General features: G+C 40.8%; 1 pseudogene; it reads right to left on the bottom strand.

Moving 5' to 3' along the window:
- Positions 1 to 8,611: 8,611 nt before the first annotated feature.
- On the bottom strand, positions 8,612 to 9,611 carry LOC112859870 (large ribosomal subunit protein uL6 pseudogene; annotated as a pseudogene).
- Positions 9,612 to 18,586: the final 8,975 nt, after the last annotated feature.

Genomic DNA, 18,586 nt, shown 5'->3' with positions numbered 1-18,586 from the left:
AAGGGAACTCAGGAGAAGGAGGAAGACAAAGAGGTAGCATGAAGGCTTGTGAAGAAAAAAACCCAGACGAATCAAAAGAGTCTGCAGCTAAGACCCTGACAGTAGACACTAAAGTGGGCATGACCCTTTATATTGAGGAAATGTCCTTGGCACTTAGGACTCATGAGAGCAGAGCAGCCAAGTTCTCTTAGAAAAAGCTGAGATCCCCGAACAAAACTTTGGGGAGCCCGAGAGAGGCTCAGAGAAATGTGCCTGCCAGTGGCCAGTCTATAATCAGCACAGAGAAGATGGATAGGAAGGACAGGTCCTCTCTAACCACCAGGAGGCCATCATCTGCTACCTGTAGTCCATAGAGAGGTCAGACAAGGGATCTGAAGAGTGACGATCTCAGACTTTCAAGAGACAACATTCAGTCCATACAATAGTCTACCACTCCTGCCCCAAGTAGGCTGTTTAGGGGACCCTAAGGTTGGTGTAGGAGCATGACTAGAAGGAAGACTGGGCCTTGGGTCATGGTGGAAATCAGTTGCAAGAGCCATATTCTCGGGGGCCTCTTTGATGACCAGCAGACTCAGCTTCCCTTCAGACTTCCAGAGTGTGGCTGCTAGAGTTTGGGGACCGGGTGAGTCCATTCCAAGGGAATTGCTAGGGTTGCCTAATCTTATAATGCAGCAGAAATGGTAACTGAGATTGGATCAAATTCTCAAGCCTTAACAAATGAAGCCGCACAAATTCACTGCCAGAAGACCCAGACTAAAAGAAAGGCTAAGGGAGTTCTTCATGCTGAAGGGAAATGACTTAAGATGAAAGCTTGGGTCTACAGGAAGGAATAAAAAGCACCAGAAGAGGCATCTGGGTGGCTCAGTGGGTTAAGTGCCCAACTCTTGATCTCAGCTCAGGTCTTCATCTCAGGATAGCCCCACATTGGGCTCCATGCTTAGCATGAAGCCTACTTAGAAAATAAACAAACAAACAAACAAACACCAGAAAGAGCAACTATGTATTGAAGACTTTATTCACTCTTCTTAATTTCCTTAAAGACAAATGAGTAGGGGAGCCTGGTTCGCTCAGTTGGTAGAGCCTGCAACTCTTGATCTCAGGGTGTGAGTTGGATCCCCAACTCACTACTTTTAAGTAGAGATTACTTAAAAATTACTTCAAAAATGTATTGTTAGTTTTATAGCAAAGTGGAAGAGGATACTAATGGGATTATACTGTTGTAAGGTGGTTATGTTATACATGAAAAGATATACTAATATCAATTCAGGACAAACTGGAGTAAGTTAAGGGTTCATAATGTAATCCTTAGAGCAACCACCAAAAAAAGATACATCTAAAAACCTAAAAGATGAGATAAAATGGAATATTAAAATATTCTTGATCCAAAGGAAGTCAAGAAAAAAGGAAACAAATACAGATAGAAAAAAATAAGATAATAGACTTAAACAACTGTATTAATAATTACATTAAGTGTAAATGGGTTAAACATTTCAATTAAAGGCAGAGATAAAAGGCAGAATGCATTTAAAAAAGTAAGATCAGGGGCGCCTGGGTGGCGCAGTCGGTTAAGCGTCCGACTTCAGCCAGGTCACGATCTCGCGGTCCGTGAGTTCGAGCCCTGCGTCAGGCTCTGGGCTGATGGCTCAGAGCCTGGAGCCTGTTTCCGATTCTGTGTCTCCCTCTCTCTCTGCCCCTTCCCCGTTCATGCTCTGTCTCTCTCTGTCCCAAAAATAAATAAACGTTGAAAAAAAAAATTAAAAAAAAAAAAAAAAAGTAAGATCCAACTGTATGCTGCATACCAAAAAAATCACTTAAAACATAAAGACGTAGACATAAAGACATAAAAGGGATGGAAAAGATATACCATTTAAGCACTAATCATAATAAATCTGGAATGGCTGTATCCATATAAGACAAAGTAAACTTTAAGGCAAGAAATATTACCAGAGATAAAGAGGGTCATTATATAATGATAAAAGTATCAATTAATCATTAAGTATTAACAATCCTAAATGAGTATGTTCCTAAAAACACAGCTTCAAATTATATGAAGCAAAGATTAAGGATAAATAAATAACTCCAAAATTATAATGGGAGATGTTAACATCCCTATCTCTATAATTGACAGAACCAGTATCAGAAAAATCAGGAAAGATATCAGTGATCTAAACAAAATTATCAAGTAACATGACCTAATTAACATTTATAGAACATGCCACCCAACAATGGTAAAATAAATTATCAGTGCCCTTTGGAAGCAGCAGAATGATGATGATAATTTTTGTATGTAAAAAATGACCCTTAAAAATATATTACAGTATAAATACATACTATGGAATATAACTCAAGGTATAAAAATAAATGAACTATTGATACATGCAATGACTTTGCTGAATTGCCAGGATATTATTCTTAGGGGGAAAAAAAGTCAGTCCCAAAAGATTACACGTTGTATGATTCTACTGATACGACATTATTGAAATGATGAAATTTTAGAAATGGAGGACAGAGTAGCAGTTGCCAGGGGTCAGGGATGGGGGGGAGGTGGTTATATAAGGACAACATGAGGAATCATTATGGTGTTGGGACTTTCAGTATCTTAACTTTGTGATGGGTACATGAGCGTACATAGGTGATTAAATTGTGTAGAACTTAATACATATATAGGCACACACATAAAAAGAGTACAAGTAAAATAGGGAAATCTGAGTAAGATCATTGGATTATATTAATGTCAATATCCCAGTTGTGATATACTATAGTTTTGCAAAATGTTACCACTAGAGGAAACTGAGCAGAGTGTAAAGGGATATTTCTGATCATTTATTACAACTGCATATGAATCTAAAATTATCTCAAGAAAAATTTCAGTAAGAATATATTACAAAATCCATTCACATTCACTTTAGAAAATACCTACAATAGATAATGACATGAAGTTATGTGTGGTGTTTTTTTTTTTAATGTTTATTTATTTATTTTGAGAGAGAGAGAATGAGCAGGAGGAGGGGCAGAGAGAGGGAGAGAGAGAATCCCAAGCAGGCCTGATGTCAGGCTCAATCTCACAATGGTGAGATCATGACCTGAACTGAAATCAAGAGTCTGATGCTTAACTGACTGAGCCACCTCGGCACCCCTAAAATCTAAGAACTTTTTAAAACATAACCTCAGGACACATGTCATGAGTTCAAACTCCACATGGGGCTCTGAGCTGACAGTGTGGATCCTGCTTGGGATTCTTCCTCTCTCTCTGCCCCTCCCCACTTGCACTCTCTCTGTCTCTCAAGATAAATAAATAAAAACTTAAAAAAAAACTTCTAATCTTTTAGAGATACATACTGAAGAATTGTCAGGTGAAATGATTTATCTGGGATTTATTTTAAAATGCTCCAACAATAAAAAGTAGTGAAGTTGGTAAGATATAAGATTTGCAAAATGTCAATAGCTGTTCAAGTGAGTATTTTTGAAAATTTCCAAGTGTTGGGCACCTGGGTGGCTCAGTCATTAAACATCTGACTTCATCTCAGCTCATGATCTCGCAGGTTCATAAGTTCAAGTCCCACATCAGGTGAGCTTGAGCCCTGAATTGGGTGACCACCAGGGCTGTTTCAGGTAAAATTCAAGCCCCACTTCAGGTGAGCCCTGCTCTCTCTCTCTCTCTCTCTCTCTCTCTCTCTCTCCCTCTTCCCCTTACTCACCTGCGCCCTCTCTCTCTCCCAAAACAAAACAAAACTTGTTAAAATGTTTAAAAGTGTTTTAAAAAAAATGCTCACAATCCCACTGTTAAAACCCTAATGGACCTGGATATACACAAAGGTATGTGTGTGTGTATATATATATGTGTTATATTATATATAATACACATATATATAGTGTATATATTAGCTTTATTGAGATGTAACTGATATACAATAATACAAAAATATTTAAAGTGTACAATTTGATGTGTTTTGACATATACTTACACCCATGAAATTAACCATAATCAAGGTAGTGAATGTATCCATCATACCCAAAAGGATCCTTATACCTCTTTATAATCCCTTCCTCTTGCCTCTCCCCATCCATAACTGAGAAACCACTGATCTGCTTTTTGCAATCATATTAGTTAGCATTCTCCCGATCTATCTATCTAATCTGTTTTTGTCTGGCTTTTCTCACTCAGCATAATTATTTTGAGATTTATCCATGTTATTACAAGTATCAATAGCTCAATTCTTTCTATTCCGTTGTATGGATATGCCCCAGTTTGTTTATCCAATGTCTGTTGGTGGACATTTAAGTTGCTTCCAATTTTTAGCTATTACAAATAAAACATGCACGTACAGGGGCTCCTGGGTGGCTCAGTTGGTTAAGTGCCCGACTCTTGATTTCAGCTCTGGTCATGATCTCAAGTTTGTGAGTTCCAGCTCTGAATCGGGCTCTGTACTGACAGTGAGGAACCTACTTGGGATCCCCTCCCTCCCTCTCTCTACCCTTCCCCAGCTTGTGGTCTCTCTTTCTTTTAAAATAAATAAATAAAACTTTTAAAAAATGCATGGCAAGTCTTTCTATGCACATATGCTTTCATTTCCTTTGGATAAATACCTATGAGTGGGATGTCTGGACCACATGGTAGGTGTATGTTTAATTTTTAGGGACTTACCAAATAGTTTTGAAAAGTGTCATACAGGTGTACTTTTCCCACCAGCAGTATATGAGAGTTTCAGTTCTGAACATCCTTGTCAACACTTCAAATGGTCAGTCTTTTAATGTTAGTCACTCTTATGGGTGCATAGTATGTTTCATTAATGCTTTAATTTGCATTTCCCTAATGACTAATGCTGAGCATCTTTTCATGTGGTTATTTGCCATCCAAGTATTATCTTCTTTGGTGAGGTACTATCTTGTTTTTTCTTTGGTTTAACAGCATTTTTCTTGGAGCGAAAGTTTTTAATTTTGATGATACAAGTCCCTTATCAGATGTATGATATATGATCTGCAAATATTTTCTTCCTATTCTTTAGATTGTCTTTTCACTTTCTTGTTTGTATTGTTTGTAGCAGAAATGTTTTTAATCTTGATGAAGTTCAATTTATCCATTTTTTTCTTTTGTTGCTTGCACTTTTGGTGTCATATCTTAGAAAATATTACCTAACTCAGTCATGAAGATTTACTTTGTTAATTTGCAGTTAAAATTTTCTGTATGGTGTGAGTTAGGCATCCAATTTTATTATTTTGCATGTGAATATGCAGTTATTTTTGTACCATTTGTTGAAAAAAACTATTGTTTTCTCCCCTTGAATTATCTCGACGCTCTGGTCAAAAATCAATTGACCTAAATGTAAGGCTTTATTTCTGGATACTCCATTCTACCCCATTGACCTGTATGTCTACTTTATGCCAGTACCATACTATCTTGATTAATGTAGTACCGTGGCAAGTGTTGAAATTGGAAACTGAGTTTTCGAACTTTTTTCTTCCTTTTCAAGATTGTTTTGGCCATTCTGGGTCCCTTGTATCCTCATATGAATATTATAATTAACTTGTCAATTTCTGCAAAAAAAGGTCAGTAGGGATTTTGATAATGACGTATTGAGTCTGTAGATCAATTTGGAGAGTACTGATATTTTAACAATATTAAGTCTTCCAGTCATGAACACGGGATGTTTCTAATTTAATAAGATCTTATTTAATTTCCTTCAGTAATATTTTGTAATTTTCAGGGCACAAGTTTTGCACTACTTTTAATAAATTCATTCCCAACTATTTTATTCTTTTTGATGTATTATAAATGGAATTGTTTTTCTTAATTTCATTTCCCAACTGTTCACTGTTAATATATAGAAATACAATTGATTTCTATATATTGATCTTGTATCTCGAAATCGGTCGAATTTGTTTATCCAGCAGTTTTTTAGTGGATTCCTTATGATTTTCTACATACAATGTCATGTCATCTGCTAATAAATAGTTTTGCTTCTTCCTTTCCAAACTGAATACATTTTTTTTTTTTTTTTGCCTAATTGCTCTGACTAGTCCCTCCAGTACAATTTTTTTAAATGTTTATTTACTTTTGAGAGAGACAGAGACAAGAGAGACAGAGCACGAGCAGGGGAGGGGCAGAGAGAGAGAGGGAGACACAGAATCCAAAGCAGGCTCCAGGCTCTGAGCTGTCAGCACAGAGCTGGATGTGGGGCTCTAACTCAGGAACCATGAGTTCATGACCTGAGCCAAAGTCAGAAGCTTAACCGACTGAGCCACCAGGGTGCCCCCCTCCAGTACAATTTTGAATAGAAGTGATGAGAGTGGACATCTTCACTTTGTTCCTGATCTTAGGAGAAAAGCATCCAGTCTTCTACCACTAAGTATGGTGTTAGATGTAGGTATATTCATTTCCTAGCATGGCCATAAGAAAGTACCACAAACTGTCATGGCTTGAAATAACAGAAGTTTATTCTCTCACAGTTCTGAAGTCCGGAGTTTGGAATGAAGGTGCCGGCATGGCCATGCTTTTTCTGAAGGCTCTAGGGAAGAAGCCTTCTTTGCCTCTTCCCAGCTTCTGGTGATTCCGGCCAGTCCTTGGCATTCTTTGACTTGTAGTTGCACCATTCTGATCTCTGCCTCCATCTTTACATGCCCTTCTTTCCAGTGTCTCTTCTACGTCTTTGTATCCAAATCTCCCTCTCCTTTTCTCTTAGAAAAATACCAGTCATTGGATTTAGGGCCCACCCTAATCCATTATGACCTCATTTTCACTTGAGTACAATGCAAAGATATGATTTCCAAATAAGGTCATATTCACAGGTCCTAGGGGGGCTGGGACTTGAATATATTTTTCCAGGGGGATGGGTGGTGGTGGCATAATTCCATCCACTACAGTCAGGTTTTCATAGATCCCGTTTTCTCAGGTTCAGAAAGTTCCCTCCTATTCCTACTTCATGGTTATTTTTCTTTAAACCATTGGTTATTTTTTTTTAAATGTTTATTTATTTTTGAGAGAGAGAGAGAGAGCATGAGTTGGGGAGCAGCAGAGAGAGAGGGAGACACAGAATCTGAAACAGGCTGCAGGCTGAGCTGTCAGCCCAGAGCCTGACACGGGGTTCGAACCCATGTACCATGAAATCATGACCTGAGTCAAAATCCGATGCTTAACCAACTGAGCCATCCAGGTGCTCCACCATCAATTACGTTTATAGAGATTTAAATAGTAAAAAAGGGACGCCTGGGTGGCTCAGTCAGTTAAGCATCCGACTTTGCCTCAGGTCACAATCTCATGGGTTTGTGGGTTTGTGGATTCGGGCCCTGCATCGGGCTCTGGGCTGATGGCTTGGAGCCTGGAGCCTGCTTCAGATTCTGTGTTTCCCTCTCTCTCTGCTCCTCCCAAACTCATGCTCTGTCTCTCTCTCTCAAAAATAAATAAACATTAAAAAAGTTAAAAAAAAATAAATAGTAAAAAAAAAGTCTTATGTATTTACTTATGTAGTTAGCATTTCCTGTGCTTTTTATTCCTTTGTGTGGATCCAGATTTCTATCTGCTATCATTTTCTTTTTGTCTAAAGCATTTCCTTTATTTTTCTGTAGCACCAGTGATGAATCCTTTCAGGTTTTGTACATCTGCAAATGTCTTTATGTTACCCTGTTGTTGTTTTGAGAAATATTTTTCCCACATATGGAATTCTGAGTGGACTTTTACCCCCAGTATTTTAAAGATGTTGCTCCACTGTCTTCTCATTTGCATTGTTTCTGATGATAAATCTGTCAGCCTTATTTTTGTACCTCTGTATGTAACATGTCTTTTTTTTTCCTCTAGCTGTTATATATATATATATATATATATATATATATATATATACACACACACACATATATATTTATATATATATTATATTACATATATACATATATGTATATATATGTATTATATATATATTTACATATGTATTTATATATAATTTTTAGAGACAGAATGCAAGTGAGGGAGAGGGGCTGGGGGGAAGAGAGAGAGAGAGAGAGAGAGAGAGAGAGAGAGAGAGAGAGAGAATCCTAAGCAAGCTCCATGCTCAGTGCATGGGGCTCTATCCCACAACTCTGGGATCATGACTTGAGCCAAAACCAAAAGTGGGAAGCTCAACCGACTGAGCCACCCAGGCGCCCTTCCCTCTAGCTGCTTTTAAGATTTTTTTCTGTATCATTGATTTTGATACACCTTGGTGCAGTTTTCTTCATTTTTCTTGTGCTGGAGATTGTTGAGCATCTTAGGTCTGTAGATTTATAATTTTTAATATTAAGAGACCTTTCCACCCTCTTCTTTCTCCTCTTTTTTAGATACTCCAATTATTTGTACATAAGCATGAAGTGTCCCACAACTCATTGATGCTCTTTTATTTTGGGTGATTCTATTTCTTTCTGTGTTTCATTTTGGAGGGTGCCTATTTTTATGTCCTTAATTCACCAGTCTTTCCATCTATAATATCTAATCTCCTGTCCATCCAATTCAGTATCTCCAATCTTGTAGTTTTCTTTCCTTTTCTTTTTTTAACACACAGCTGTTAGTGCATCTTTAAAATATCACAAAGAAGTCTGAAAAATCTGGCATCTTGTGGTTCCTGTAGCTGAACTAACTTAGGTCTTATTCATTAGCCTGCTGAACTTTTTCTTTCTCAGAAACAGATACCATCCAGAAATTTTCTGATATCCTTTTTTTAACTCTTGTGGGTTGCTGAAACAAAGCAGCTGAATTTGATGTAAATTCAATGTCATTTCCTTCAAGAATTAACTCATCTTTCTGGGGAGATACTGAACAGGCAATGCCTGACCTCATCTGAACCCAGCAAACAGATGTATTTCATATTTCAACAAGAGAACCATTCTCCTGAATAACAACATTGATGGGAAAGTGAACATACACATGATGTGGGAAACAAAGACAGAAGGAAATGGCAAATAAAATTAAATTTCCTTATAACCTGCAGCCTGCTGGCAAATACTTGAGGCAAGCAGAGGTTTCTCCAGGAACTCCCTGCTATCTTAACGCTGATGCTTTGCCAGAAGGAAAACCAACCTTAGCTTGACAATAGCTAGGCCTCCAGTATCCTGGGAGTCTTCTTTAGCATATGAAAATCTCATTGGAAGCTTCACCTTGACTTTACCTCCCCCAACTCCCTATTAGATAACCAGTTTCTTTTCAAGGTCTTGCGGCAGCTCTTCCTGCACCTGGGTCCTGTCCTGTGCTTTAATAAAATCACCTTTTTGCACCAAAGACATCTTCAAGAATTCTTTCCTGGCTGTCGGCTCTGGACGCCACCACCCCACCATCACGCCCAGAAAAACTCAACACACAGACTTCATCTTGTAATGGAAACACAGGGTAACACTCTTGACCATGTTTTTTGTACATGACTACGATAGCGTGAACAGTAGCCACTTCCTTTATATTTCCCCACCATTTGTCAACTCGGAGCCTCTTCTTTTTCTTTCCAAGGAAACTGAGTTCTACATTGATGTAGTTGAAGTCCTTTCACAGGTTTCCTCTGGGGGCCTTCACAGTAACTAATAGTATAGCCCTTCAGAGTGATGTCAATGTTTTCTGGAATGCTGAAGGTCTGCTTGAGAATGATCTTCCTTCTCATGGTGGATGCAGCAAAAAAAAACAAAACAAAAAACAAAACAAAACAAAACAAAAAACCCTCAAATATTTTAGTTTTCAACTCTAAAAGTGTTATGCCCAGAATTCATGATCCCCAAAGACCACTAGGGAGCCGAGTCCGATGCAAAAGCAAAGAGCCTTTATTCGAGCTAGCTCGAGCTCAATCCCCTACCCGCACCGACGCAGCGGTGAGATACCAGGGAAAGAGAGCGAGTTTCAAAAGGACAAAGGTTTTATTGGGGCCTGGGGCAGTTGGTGAGGTAATGGCTATGGCCTCAACCGATTGGCTGGGGAAGGGTCCTGGGGAAGGGTCCGAGTCCTGTTAGGCAGGTGAGGGGGGGGTTACTCAAGGGGAGGAGGTGTGGTCAAGGTGAAGGACACAGAACAAGATGGAGTCGGCTGGCGTAGGCCCGCCCTTTCAAAAGTTTGGTTTGGGCTTTTCTTAAAAATAATGTTTAGTATTTTTTTGAAAGAGAGAGACAGAGTGTGAGTGGGGGAGAGGCAGAGAGAGGGGGAGACACAGTATCCCAGATAGGCTCCAGGCTCTGAGCTGTCAGCACAGATCCCTACACGGTGCTCGAACTCACAAACCGTGAGAACATTACCTGAGCCAAAGTTGGACACTTAACCTGAAAAGGAAAGCTGGTGAATGCAAATAAAAAGGGCCAGCCAGATATCCAAGGCCAGAAACTCCCTTTGCATGCCTTTGACTTCTGCAATCTAGCTTTCCTCTTGCATCATCTAGCAGACAGGAACCAGAAGCTTGACTATACTAGTCCCGCCCACCCAGAAGCACATATGTATAAAAGATCAGTAAAACCTGAGTGGGATGCTCAGCCTTTGGAGATGACTCACTGGGCAGGCAGCAGTCTTTTCTGATTCCCTAAGTACTGTCGCTTGCCCCTTCCTGGGCGCCAAGTATTTGCTGTAACAAACCGACTGAGCCACCCAGGTGCTTTACTTGTTGGCCATTTCTGTATCATCTCTGGATAAGTGTCTCTTTATGATAGGAAAAGATAGGATTCAGTAGGCAGAGAGGGAAAGATTAGGGCCTGAGGTCCCTGAGTGAGGAAAAACACCTATTTTGGAACAATGCTGGGAGTGTCTGACCACAGCAAGCCCCTCAGGCATAGGTTTCTCTTAAGAATGTAACAGACCCCACCTACTCCCCCTAGGTTTCCCCTCTGGAATTTGACAAAAGGCCTAAGTATGGCCATAGACCACCCCTCATACAATGGAAACGAGCCAACCCAGGACCCAGAGTTATCAAGCCAATAAGGGTAGAACCTTAGAAGGAACAAGGGGGAAAGGACAGGGGAGGGCTAACCAGTGATGAGGTTTTTTTGGGTGATAGTGGGGTTAATGGGGTATGGAGTCAACAGCCAAGAAAAAATCCTTGAAGATGTCTTTGGTGCAAAAAGGTGATTTTATTGACGTATGGGGACAGGACCCATGGGCAGGAAGAGCTGCCCCAGGATCATGAGGAGAGACTGGTTATCTATATGGAGTTGGTGGGGGTGGGGGTGGGGTGGGGAACTCAAGGTGAAGTTTCCAATGAGATTTTTTTTCTGTTTATTTATTTTTGAGAGGGAGAGAGAGCATGAGTGGGAGAAGAGCAAAGAGAGGGAGACACAGAATCCGAAGCAGGCTCCAGGCTGTCAGCACAGAGCCAGATGCAGGGTTCGAACTCCAACAGATCATGACCTGAGCTGAAGTCTGATGCTTAACCTACTGAGTCACCTAGGTGCCCCTCCAATGAGATTTTCATATGCTAAAGAAGACTCACATGATTCTGGAGGCCTAGCTATTGTCAAGCTAAGGTTGTTTTTTCCTCTAGCAAGGCATTAGCATTAAGATAGCAGGGAGTTCCTGGAGAAACCTCTGTCTGCCGTAAGTATTTGCCAATGGGCTGCAGGTTATAAGGAAATTGAATTTTAGCTGCCATTTCCTTCTGCCTTTGTTTCCCACATCAACCAGAACCTTATAAAACAAGGACCCTTGACTGTAGTCCTCAGGCATTTACTTTTGAATGTCCCCTCTCTGTAAAGAGAGCTTTTCTACTATTCTTCCCTTCTAATCTTAAACTCTGATAAACTTTTGCCCGCTGCACAGTTTGTGTCTACCTCTTCATTCTTTGAAGTGGTGAGACAATGCATCCTGGGTTTTGTGGCAAAAAAAATCCTGCAACACATTCAAGTCCTCAACTTAGCTTTTTGAGCATATGGAATACAGTTATAATACACATTTTAATGTCTTTCTCTGATTTATTAATCTGTTCATTATCGGTCACATTTTCTTGCTTCTTTACACATCTAGTGGTCTTTGATCAGATGCTAAACATTGGATCTTTATCTGGTTAGGTGGTGGATATGTTTGTATTCTGATAAATCTTTTTGAATTTTGCTCTGGGATGCAGTTAGGTAACTTGGAAACAGTTTGATCCTTTTGGGTTTTGCTTTCGTTAGTTGCTAGACAGGTCAGTAGCGATGCTCAGTCTAGAGTTAATTATCTCCCGCTAATGAGAGAAGACTTCCCTTAATACTCAATGAATTATAAGTTTTCCCAGTCTGACTGGCATGAATAAGCATTGTTTCCTTTAATCCTTTTGGATTGTTCTTTCCCCGTATTCAGATACTTTCCTCACATGCATGCATTGATTCAGTAACCCACTGAATATTTGAGGAGGACCTTCTGTATATCTTCGGAGTCCTCTGTGTAGTTCTCTTCTCTCCGTTACTCTGTTTTATGAGCTCTAGAGGCCTCTGTCTCTCTCGGCTCCCCACGTTGCCTTCTCAACTCAGGGAGTCTGCCAGACTCTGCCTCAGTTCTGCCTCCCCACATCATGTCCAGAGAACTTTCTCCAAATAGTAACCTGGATGATTATAAGGCTCCCTTCTTTTATTTCCTGTCTTTCCGAAATCATCATCCTTCATTGAAGATCTTTGTTTCGTGTATGTTGTCTTTTTAATTTTTTTGTTGTTGTTTCATGTGCGACGGTGAATCAGGTCCAACTGACTCCATCTTGGTCAAAAGCAAAAATCCTGTGGCTGATATTTAACACAAAAGATAAGGATGGTGGAGACAGACTTATCTTGGTTTAAATCCCAGCTCAGCCACTGGGATGTAATTAATTAATTATCATAATTAATTAATAATTATAATCAATTAATTATAATAAGCATAATTAATTATGCATTGATTAATTAATTAAGCATTAATAAGCATATTGATAAGCACTTATTATTATTATCCACTTATTAAGTGGAGGGAAAACTTCTATATCTTAATGCCTTTCTGATTTTTTTTAGTGTTTAAAAGACATCTATTTTTTTTAAGTTTATTTCTTTTGAGAGAGAGACAGAGCACATGAGTGGGGGAGGGGCAGAGAGAGAGGGAGAGAGAATCCCAATCAGGCTCCACACTGCCAGTGCAGAGCCTGATGTGGGGATCAAACCCATAAAGCGTGGGGATCAAACCCATGACCTCAGCCGAAGTCAAGAGTTGGACGCTTAACCAAATGAGCCACCCAGGCTCCCCTAAAAGACATCTAAAAGTCAACATGTTCAAAACTGAATCCCTGATCTTCCTTCCAAATGTGGTCATCATTCTGTTGAACAGCAACACCATCCGATTGCTCAGACCAAAAGCCCTAGTGTCATCCTTCACCCCTGTTTTTCCTCCTACCCAAATCCAGCCATATAATCCTGTTGGGTCTATTTGGAATTACATCCAGAATCTGATAGTTTCTCCCTACTCCACTGCTTCTTCCTGGACTGAGCCACCATGCACCATGATATTTTGCCTTCCCATTCTTGTCCTTAAGGCTTCCACCCTTGCTCTTCTAGGATCTCTTCTCAACACAAGTGGCAGAGAGATCCTTTTATAATTTAAACCAGATCATGCCATTTCTCAGCTCAAAGCTATTATTCGAGGGCTCTGCATTTCAATGAGTGAAAGCCAGTGTCTTTCCAGTGGCCTAGAACTCAGTGACCTGCCCTGCTCCCTCCTTCCTTATACCTCTCTACCCTCCTCTCCTGTGACTCTCCTGTCACTCAGCCACTCTCTACTCCAGCCATACTGGCTTCCTGTGTTCTTCAAACATCCAGGCATGTTCCTCTGTGCTTTATGCTTCCTTATACTTCATACTCCCTGCTGTTCCCCTTATCTGGAATGTTGCCGCAAGTCTCCCCATGTCTCACTTCCTCACCTTCTTCATGTCCCTGCCCACCTGTCACCCTCTCACAAAGTGAGAACTTCCCTTAACTGCTTTGTTTAAAGGAGAAATTTGCTTCTCCTTCTTTCTCTGCCTTCTCACCTTTATTTTTCTCCACAGCACTAATCACTCTTTGACTTGCTACGTTTGTTACTGTTTGTTTATTTACAGTAGTCCCTGCACACTAGAATGTGAACAGGGATTTCTATCTGTCTTATTCTTTAATGTATTCCAAGTACCTAGATCATTGAAGGAACACAGTAAGTATTCGTTAATTGAAAAAAACGATGAATAAATGAGTAAAAATATCTAGCTTGTATGATTTGTTGTGAGAATCTGAGTTAATGATATATACACAGTTCAAGACTGGATCTTACAGCTACATAATCAGCATTCAGTACATGTGTTGTCATTGCTATTATTGACAATAACTGAACTCCCAGGAGAAGAGAGAGACAAGGAGGAAAGGGAGAGGTTCTTACTTCGTCACGCCTCCTGAGCATCATCTTAGGAAATTCCAAGCACAGACTCCTGCCTGAGGAAAGTAAAAAATGTTAAGGAAACAATTTAAAGGCAGGCTGAGGTGTTCTCTCTATATAAATAGGGCAATAAGCAGATAACAATGAGAGCTAATAGCTCTGTGTGCCAGGCACTTGCTAAACACCTTACATATTGGTTATCTCCTTAAATCTTCACAACCAGCCCTTGTGGCCTATGCTATAATTACTCCCATTCTACTGATGAGGATACTGTGTCTGGGAGGGATTGGGTGACTTTCCCAACAATACCCAGCTAGGAAGTGGCCGAGCTGGGAATTGAACCCCAATGGTCTGGCCGCAAAGCTCATGTTATGTGCAGGACAGCAATAGCATTGGTATGCCAAGATGTTGATTCATCAGAAATTAATTACCTGAGGGATCAAGTTAACAAGAACTTACCAATAGGAGCACAACTAAATCTTTTTTTTTTTTTAAGTTTATTTATTTATTTTGAAAGAGACAGGGAGAGGCAGGGAGAGAGAGAGAGAGAGAATCCCAAGGAGACTCTGCATTGCCAGCACAGAGCCCAATGTGGGGCTTGAACTGAAGAAATCGTGAGATCATGATCTGAGCTGAAACCAAGAGGGTGACACTCAACCATGAGCCACCCAGGTAGCCTGGAACACCACTAAATCTTAAATGACAATCAATTGTTTTTCCAGTCCCTTTGGTGAATACAAAAGTTGCACAAGTAGTCTTGAGGCCTGTGGGTTGCTGTACTCTTCATTTGCTGAATTAAGATCGACCATACATACCTGGTGTTGAGTATGCAGGAGACCGCCTGAAAGAATGGTGCGAGGCTTGACAAGAGCCCAATCTCGCTAGCTCTTCGTGGAGACAGCTGGGCGGTGGGCTCACTCCTGGCAGCACTTTAGAAGGACTTAAGTGGCAGTTAACTATTCTGGAGTACACTTTATGACAGGTTCTGAGAGTCAGAGGAGCCAGGGTTGAATCTAAGCCACAATGCTCCTTGAGTGTAGCCTCGGGTAAGTACTTACCCTCTTGGAGGTTCAGTAAAAAGGGAATAATGATACCCATGCCTTGAACATTAAGTGAAGAAGAAATCATATACATATAATGCCTGATTTATGCTAAGTACTCAGTGAATGGTAGTTGCCATTATTAATAAAGGAAGGCCTAGCGGGCCAGGATGATGCTAGTTTGAAATAATAATAATTAGGACAACTATTTATTCAGTGCTTTTCATGTTCAAGGTACTTTATGTGCATATCAGTTATCTATCACTGTGTAAAAAAACATCCCAAATTACAAAACAACAACTGTGATAGTTATTACTTTTGATCATTCTGGAGTTTGAATGGGCTTAGCTAAGAGGTTCTGGCTAAAGGTTTCTCATATAGTTGTATGGACCTGGGGTCATTTCAAAAACTTCTTCATCAGTCACAAGTCTGATGCCTGGGATGGGACGATTCAAATGGCTGGGGACTGCAACAGTTTGTATAATTGTATGATCTCTCCATGTGGTGCCTCCAGCCTAATGGTGTGAAGGTAGCTACACTTCTTATGGGGTGACTCAGGACTTTAAAACCCACGTCCTGAAAGAGAGTCAGATGAGAGCTGCATAGCTTTTTCTGCCCCAGCCTCAAAAGTCATGTAGTGTCACTTTCACTGCCTTTTTTTTTTTTTTATTAATTTATTTTGAGAGAGAAGGAGAGAAAGTGCACATGTACTTGAGAGCAGGGGAGCAGAGAAAGAGGGAGAGAGAATCCCAAGCAGGCTCTGCACTGTCAGCACAGAGCCTGATGTGGAGCTCCAATTCACGAACTGTGAGATCAGGACCTGAGCCGAAATCAAGAGTTGGATGCTTGACCATTGAGCCACCCAGGTGCCCCCCTTCCACTGCTTTCTATTCATTACAAATGAGGCACAAGTCCAGGCCATATTCAAGGTGGGGGGAATTAGTCTCCAGCCCATGAAGGAAGAGTGTCCAAACAATTTGCAGACATGCTTTAAAACCGCTGCATGTTTACCATCACATTTAATCTTCTTAGAAGGTAAACACAATTATCGCTATTTTACAGGTGGGAAATTTAGAGGATTAGATGCTTAGAAGATTAAGTGACTTGCCCCAACTCATAAAGTTACTAGGTGGGGCAGACAGAATCCAAACTAAGGCCAGCAGTCTGACCCTAGAATCTGTGTTCTTTTTTTTTTTTTTCCTCCAAATTTTTAAAATTTATTTTTGAGAGAGTGTGAGTGGGGGAAGGGTAGAGAGAGAGGGAGACAGAGGATCTGAAGCTGGCTCCACGCTGACAGTAGTGAGCCCAATGCAGGGCTTGTACTCACAAACCATGAAATCATGACCTGAGCTAAGGTGGGATGCTCAACTGACTGAGTCACCCAGTTGCCCCTAGCATCTGTGTTCCTAATCCCTATGCTATGTAAATCACACTAAACAAAAGATAGAAAATATGTAGGATATTTGTTCATAAGCTCTCTTATGTAGTACTTACTAAATACCATTACTTTTCAGAGAACTATATAAGTTTCAGAGAACTATGTAAGCCCAGGTCTCAGGCTTACGTTGCCTGGGCTGGGAATGGGGGCTCACTGACACCAAGGAGCCTCCAGAAAAACATTCCCTACCAAGAGTGCAGAGTGAAGGCTCCGGCTTGGTTGAAAGGCAGAGAACTGGGGCGCCTGGGTGGCTCAGTCGGTTAAGCATCCGACTTCAGCTCAGGTCACGATCTCACGGTCCGTGAGTTCGAGCCCCGCGTCGGGCTCCGGGCTGATGGCTGAGAACCTGGAGCCTGCTTCCGATTCTGTGTCTCCTTCTCTCTCTGCCCCTCCCCCATTCATGCTCTGTCTCTCTCTGTCTCAAAAATAAATAAAAATGTTAAAAAAATAAAAAAAATAAAAGAAAGGCAGAGAACTATGTGTTACATTATTTTTTAAAATTAATTAAGGGGCACCTGGGTGGCTCAGTCGGTTGAGCTTCCGACTTCGGCTCAGGTCAAGATCTCACGGTCTGTGAGTTCGAGCCCTGCGTCTGGCTCTGTGCTGACAGCTCAGAGCCTGGAGCCTGCGTCAGATTCTGTGTCTCCTTCTCTCTCTGACCCTCCCCCACTCATGCTCGGTCTCTGTCTCAAAAATAAATAAACATTAAAAATAAATTAAAAAAAAAACAACAAAGGGAACACCTGCGCCCCTATGTTTAAAGAAAATAATAATAAATTAATTAATAAATTAATTCAGGGGCTCCCGGCTGGCTCAGTCGGTTGAGTATCCGACTTCAACTCAGGTCATGGTCTTGTGGTTCGTGAGTTCGAGGCCCACGTCGGGCTCTGTGCTAACAAACGGCTCAGAGCCTGGAACCTCCTTCGGATTCTGTCTGTCTCTCTCTCTCTCCCTCTCTCCTGCTCATGCTCTGCCTCTCTCTGTCTTTCAAAAATAAATATATGTTAAAAAAAATTAAAATTCATTCATTCATTCATTCATTCATGAAACTTACATCCAAGTTAGCATATAGAGCAATAATGATTTTGGGAGTAGAATCCAGTGATTCATCCCCTATGTATAACACCCAAGGCTCATCCCAACAAGTGACCTCCTTAATGCCCCTTGTCCATTTAACCCATCCCCCCACCCACAACTCCTCCAGCGACCCTCAGTTTGTTCTGGTATATATATACCAGATATATGGAGTATGGAGTATATATGGAGTATTACTTGGCAATCAAAAAGAATGAAATCTTGCCATTTGCAACAGTGTGGATGGAACTAGAGTGTATGATGCTAAGTGAAATTAGAGAAAGACAAATATAATATGACCTCACTTATATGTGGAACTTAAGATACAAAACAGATGGACATAGGAAAAGGGGAGGCAAAATAATATAAAAGCAGGGAGGAGGGCAGAACATAAGAGACTCTTAAATATGCCTTACATGCTGACTGTCCCTGCACCTGGCCCCACAGACTCCAGCAGCCAGGGAATGAAAATAAACTAAAGTAGCCTAAGACATCTGCAGCAATGGTGTCAGGTAGGAGGCCAAGCCTCAGCACCTGGGGACAATTGCACCTTGCTCTGCTGCCATCACTGCAACAAGTTCAGTGGCAGCCACAAGAGAGGGTCCCAGAGCTCTGCCTGTGGTCACGTGTGTGTGTGCATGTGCACACACATGATACCGTGAGACACCTGGATCTATCTAGGAGTTGTTTGAGGGATTTTTGGGATTGGGGACA

The sequence above is a fragment of the Puma concolor genome, chromosome E3, assembly GCF_028749965.1.
Source record: "Puma concolor isolate L17-30 chromosome E3, mPumCon1.1.hap2, whole genome shotgun sequence".
NCBI classification, from domain to species: domain Eukaryota; kingdom Metazoa; phylum Chordata; class Mammalia; order Carnivora; family Felidae; genus Puma; species Puma concolor.
Note: the sequence above shows the minus strand (reverse complement) of the source record. Positions and strands in the feature narration are given on the sequence as shown.